Raw genomic sequence first — 6677 nt, 5'->3', positions numbered from 1 at the left:
AGCAAGTAAGGAAAAGGGGTATGTAACAGAAAATAGTATTTGAAGCTTTGTTGAGTCAGGCTTTTCTCAATGATGTGAGGAGGTATGGGGAAAGAGGTTGAACTTTCCTGCTGTCTTGCTTCCATTGATTAAAAGCTTAGCTCTTCTGCTGGTTTGGGGGTTTGGGGTTTTTTTTTCTGTTTTTGTTTTGTTTATCAAAATGTATTCTCAGGAACTCCAGCTGAGCCACTCTAATCTGGCCATTTTTCTCCATCTCTACTGCCTCTTTTCCTTCAGTACATAAACACAAGTCCATCTTCAAAAAAGCCTTGGAAAAAAAAGAGACTTTTAACTCCTCTTTCCAGATACCACCTTTCTCTTTTCAGAGCTATGATTTTGTTTAAGAGAATGGCATAAATAAGCTTGCTGTCTCCATTTCTGTGCCCACTTATCAATTCTTCCTCTTTAGAATTTTATAAATCAGTTTGTTCTACACCATTCTCTCTTCCACTTTTTTGTTTAGGCCCTAACAGTATTCTATAGCCTGACCTCCCTTACAGTCTATTATCAACAAACTGTTTTTGCTTGTGTATCTCCAGAACAAGTTGAAAAACTTTATTCCCTTTGTATATTTTTAAGTTGACCCAAAATTCTTCATCATGAGCTTGTCTTATGTAAGTTAGCTTCTGCCTTTCAGACCCACCAAAACATTGAGTAGGCCCAGCAATAATTCATTAGTAAGACGGAAGTAGTACATCCAGAACTGGGTATGAACAGGATCAGAGGCACAAGTAAGCTATACCAGCAGGTGGCCTAGACATCCATATCATCTACCATTTTGGACCAAAGCCTCTCCATCAGCCCATACGTATGGCTGCATAGGAAGTGACAAAAGAGGAAAAAAAGCAAAACTTGATTTGCAGATAGGTCAGAATGGTATGTGGGTACAAGCAGAAAATGAACTGTGGCTGTACTGTAGCCCTACCCTGAGGTGATCTTGAAAGACAGTGGCCAGGGAAATTCTCCCCATGAATAAATCCTCTCAGTGGTACACTTGGCCATTCACTTTGTGTGGAAAGAAATGTAACCATAGTTAGAATATATATGGACTGGCAGTTGGCTTGGCTGGTTGACTGGGGACCTGGCAGGAGAAAGATTAAAAAGATTAAGGATGAGAAGGTCTGGGAGACAGGTATGTATTTAGATGGACTTTGTGAGTGGGCACGAAGTGTGCAGATGCCCACCCGAGAGTATCTACCAAGAAGGAGGCACTAAACAACCAAGTAGAAAGAATGACTCACCAACTGATGTCAGATGCTATCAGCCACCTCAGTACCAGCACAGTGGGCATGTGAATGGAGTAGCCATGGTAGCAGGGATGGGAGTAATACATGGACCCAAGAGCATGGGCTCCCACTCTCAAAGGCTGATGCCACTGCTGACTGCCTAGCCTTGCAGCAATGAATCCAATGCTGAGCCCCCCAAATGGCAGTATTCCTCAAGGAGAGCAACCAGGTGCTTGACAACATTGGACACTTTCCACCCTGGAAATGGCATCAATTTATGTTGACTGGAATGACTACATTCTGGGTGTGGTTTGCCCCTTCTGTCTGTGGGGCCTCAGCCAGCACCAATATCTTCAGTGTTGATTGAGTGACCCAGTGACATAGGATCCCACATAAAAATGCATCAAACCAAAGGATCCACTGCATAGCCTTGGAAGCAGGACAGTGGCACATGACCATGGGATCCACTGGCCTTACCACAGTCTGTACCATCCAGATACCAGCAAGAACAGAAAGAAGGAATGGCCTGTGAAGGCACAGCTGAGGTTCCAGCACAGAGATGGTACCAACTAAGGATGGGATACCACCTTCTACAACACAGTGTACATTATGTCAACAGTCAATATGGTGCTATGTCCCAATAAGAATAGATAGGTCCAGGGAGCAAGGGGTGGAAGTAGGAGTGGCTTCACTTACCATTAAGCCCAGTGATCCCATTGGGTATTTCTGTCACTGCAAGTCTGAGCTTTGAGGGTTTTGAGGTCCTGGTTGCCAAAGTGGAAGTCTTTTCATCAGGGGCTATAGCAAAAATCCCACTGCACTTTAATTTATAAGTGCCACCAGGCACTTTGAGCTCTTCATGCCAAGGGACCAGCAGGCAAGAAGCAGGAGTCACCATCCTGGCAGCAGTAATTGACCCTGATTATCAGGAAGAGCCAGGGCTGCAGTTACACAGTGGGAGCAAAGAGGAAGATGTTTTTGGCATCCACACAGTCCAGCTGGCTGTCTCTTTGTTATACCCTTCCTCAATTTTGATAGTAGATACAGAAGTGCAGCAGCCAAGGCCTGAAAAGGACATGGTGACCAGGCGCTCAGCAGAGGTGCTTCCTGAGGGTGAGAAGCACCTAAAATGGATGGTAGAGGAGGAAGATAACAGTTGGGGGCTCAAGACCAGCTGTAGTGGTGGGAAATGTGACTCATCCCATTAACCATCAGCTTCCCCCAGAAAAATCAAGCTACCCCCAAAACTTATACAAAGAATTGGATCTGAGTAGTAGGCATAAGGAATATTGGACACAATGATATGCCATCCAGGTCCACCTTCAGGACTGAAGGGCTTCTTGCCCCTTGCTACTTTGAGTATTGTTAGCGAACAGCCCTCAGTTATCAACCCTCTTCAGGAATTGCCCTCAGGTGATAGATTTCCTCACCCAAGGTAACACCTTCCTCTCTGGGGACAGCATGCATCCAATGACTGGCTGAAGCTAGCGTATAAAGGCCTGATCCCCCCACCCCAATTCAGGACAACTCGAAAGGCCATCCCAGCTTCAGAACTTCTCCCTCTAACCAAGACTACTTCCTTCCCTTCCTCCATATGTGTTGAACCTGAGAGCACCTCCAATACCACATGCTAATCTTCATCTCTGTCTGCTGCCCAGGGGACCCAACCTGAAAGAGCCTCTGTCATCACGCTCAGTAGAGTATGTCTGTCCAGAGAACTGGTACTGGAAGTCAGGTCATGGGCTCTCTCTGCCTGGAAAGTGCTATGGACACTGCATACTTCCCTCCAGATGATTTTCTCTGGTATCCCTTCGCAGATAACCTTGCCCTCTGACCTGCCCTTCCTCCTGGCAGGTTCCTCATGCAGGCTCTAGGTCCTACACTGGACATCATCTCTCCTGGTTTGGGGATCTAGGCAGAAGTAGGAAGCACCAATTTATTGACTTAGCAGCATAGGTAAAAATCATTTCTCAGGCATTATACCTGAGGATAGGCATTCCCCAGAGAATTAAATGGGCCTACTATAAGTTAGGCTCTGATGCCCATGCCTTGGTCCCTTTTCCCCAAGTACTTGGAAAGTAACTTGTCTGAGTCTGATGCAAACCCTGGACTCCCAACTGTCAAGCAAAGCAGCGGCAGTAATTGCCTTCTCTTCCCTTCAAAATGGTATGTAACCCGAAGCTCTGTTCATCTATTATTCAGAACGGAAAGCATTGACAATATTCATCCACTTACTCATCCATATGTGCAATCTTTTCCTAACAGGCAGTTTCCCTTAATTCACAACTTAGAAACAATCCATGAAAGCATCTGTTTTTGTCATCAAGGATAGAGCTGTGTATGAAACCACCAGGCCAAAGACACCTCAGGTCAGCTCTTCCAGAACCAGATCAAAATCCCTTGGATAAAAGAGACTCATCCCAGTCCTTAAACAAGAGATTAGTGTGAGCCTAGGGCTGCTGTTGGCCATCTTCACCACCTTTAAGGAGAGACTGCCTGGGCCCATGAGCAGACCAGAGAGAGAGAGAGAAATAGTGTTGTGATGTCATCATCTGAACACCTGGATCCAGCCAGGTCACCTTTTCAGTTATGGGAAACAATAAATTCTATTTAATTAAGATAGTTCTGTGTTAAGAGTTCTGTATCCTACAGCTTTAAGTATTCTGACACCACCTTTGCATTCCAGGACCTCATGGGTTGGGTCCATCCACCTTATCACTCCCCTCCAGTGGATTATCACCAATGCTCAAAACACTCATTGTCCCCCAAAGCCTGTCCCTTTCTTTCCTGCTTTCACACCACTGATTACATTATTCTCTCATGAAAGCCTACCCATTCTTCAAGGCCCATATTAAGCCTCTCCCCCTTCATGAAGCCTTCCTGGACCATTACAGTCTCAAGGGGCATCAAGCGCCCTTGTCAGGTCTCTGCCTTATAGATTTCCTCTTTCCTGACAGCTGGACTGGAAGGCCCCTGAGGGCAAGGACTGTATGCTGTTAATAAATTTGCATCCTTCACAAAGCACATTGTGTTCATTGTATTTGGTGAGGGAACATTGCATAAGAAAACATGACCCCCTGGTCCTAATGAACTTATAATGTAAAAAACAAGATATAAAGCTTGTCAACATAATAGTGTATGTGTTCAAGTGGACATACAAATTTCTCTCACCACTCTACTACAGAGCGACTAGAAGCAAACAGGTGGGAAAGAACGAATAAGGGACAGCCTTCCCCTTTTTAAAACAAAGCCCACCTACCACCCCAAGGTTATTCCAGAGGCAACTTCCTGGCAATAGTGGTGGCACTAGAAATCTAGGTGAGAGGACCCCAAGAGGAAGGTAAAACCAAGGTGGAGGACTGAGCTACAGCGTCTAGTCAGACGTCACCATGAAGGGAAGATCCTTTACAGGGCTAGCTGCCATTTTTGCTACAGAGACAAAAAGAACAGGAAGCTTCCAAACAGGGCTGCTTACAGGCCCTGTGCCTTCAGCCCCATTCTCAGAGCCATACAAATCCTTAAATAAGATGGAACCGCAGATGTCTCTTTTAAAGTTTTTCATTACCAAACTCTTTAGACCACATTTTCCCCAAAGTGAGGAACTGATATCTTCTCAAAGTGTGTCCCTGACAGTGCTTTCACTTTGGGCACCCCATTCAAAGAGGGAGACATTTTCTCCTCTCCATGCACCTCCCAACCCCCATTAAAAACGCCACTCCTGGGGCCCCTGGGTGGCTCAGTCAGTAAGCGTCTGCCTTCAGCTCAGGTCATGATCCCGGGATCAAGCCCCGCATCGGGCTCCCTGCTCTGAGGGGAGCCTGCTTCTCCCTCTCCCTCTGCAGCTCCCCCTGCTTGTGCTCGCTCGCATGCTTTCTCAAATAAATAAAATCTTAAAAAAATAAAATAAAATGCCACTCCCAAGATTTTAAGCTATTTGAAACCAAGGGCCAAAAAGTGTATTCGTTCCTTTGTCTCCCCACAGAATCTTGAGACCTATGAATTTAGTGGCTGCTGGAGTGGACATTTGTGGGTGAGATGTCAGCTGAAGATTCTCTAGTCATTTTAAGAAAACTGCTCTTCCCCAAGATGCAACCACCTCTTCCTCTGTTCCCCAAGGTTCTCTCCTTGCTGCCCTTCACACCCTGCATCTTCTCATCCGTGAGCCCCTCTAGGCCCGCACTGCCGGCTCTGCCTCCATGTCGTGAGACGCCAGGCCCTGGGGGCCAAGACTGCTCTCTTCTTCCCCTTCTGCCAGCTACCAGGCCCCCACACCACTTCCCGTTTCCCATACCCTCGGACTCTTCCACGCAGTACGAGGCTGAGCTTCCTCCACACTGTCACCTGGGTCCCTCTTTTCTCAAAACCCGTCCAGGATTCCCCACTGCTTATGGTGCCTTACATGAGCCCCTCTCACCTTTCTAACCTCTTCTCTCACCACATCCTGGCCTCCAGTTGTGCTTCTGCTCTTGCTATTCCCTCAGTGGGAGTTCCCCACACCCTACCTCCAAACCCTCACTGCAAGCCTGGCTCAAGCTTCCTCCTCCACGAAGCCTTTCGTAATCGCTCAGGTCACAACCAGCCTCCCCTCTTGGCACAGCACTTTCCCCAACTGTCCATTAGACCACTTACTTCACTGCCTTTTTGTGAACAAGTCCATCTCCTGAACTAAGAATATCAAATCCTTGGAGACAGGGCCGCTGGTCATCACGTTTCTTCTCATGGGGCCTAACGGTGCCTTGTATACGTGTAACACAAGGTGCCATTTGTAAATGTCTGAAATGAAATGAGAGAGAACACATTCCTAGCTCTCAAGAAAGATGTATACTCTTCCAAAAGAACAAAAAAAGAGCACCTGAATGGGCTGCTCCTCAAAGGGAGCCCGAAGCTCTTTCACCATGATACCCACTCGGGGCCCAGTGTGTCGGCTGAAGGAAGGGAAAGTGGGTAACCATGAGAGGCACGGACACTAAAGAACTCTTCCACAAGTTACACTCCTGGAACTGACTCACATGCCTCTCCCTGTAAGTAATCATTCCCTGTGGTTTCAAAAGAAAATGCAGCTCCTTCTGTAAGTCCTAGCTCTGAAGAAGTCTGTTTCTTCCCACACAATGGCTGGAGTTCAGAAGCAGCTTTCTCTTCCGCAGCTAACTAGCAGCTGCAGAGAAGAGCTCAGGGTTTGAAGTCAGGGACTTGGGCTGGAGGCATCTACTGCTCCTGGAAGTGGTATGGAAGTTGTCAGGATTAGGAGGGTCTTAGAGGTGAAAATGCCTTGCATGGAGTAAGCACATGCAAGTCCCCCCCCCCCCTTTTTTTTAATTACACACTTCATCAATTTCTCCTGCTTCTCTAAGAGGAAGGGAACAAACCAAATCAGGGAGATTGTGACAGAAAAATGACAGGGAGCCATTGGCA

The sequence above is a fragment of the Phoca vitulina genome, unplaced genomic scaffold (assembly GCF_004348235.1).
Source record: "Phoca vitulina isolate PV1807 unplaced genomic scaffold, GSC_HSeal_1.0 scaffold12, whole genome shotgun sequence".
Classification (NCBI taxonomy): Eukaryota; Metazoa; Chordata; class Mammalia; order Carnivora; family Phocidae; genus Phoca; species Phoca vitulina.
Note: the sequence above shows the minus strand (reverse complement) of the source record.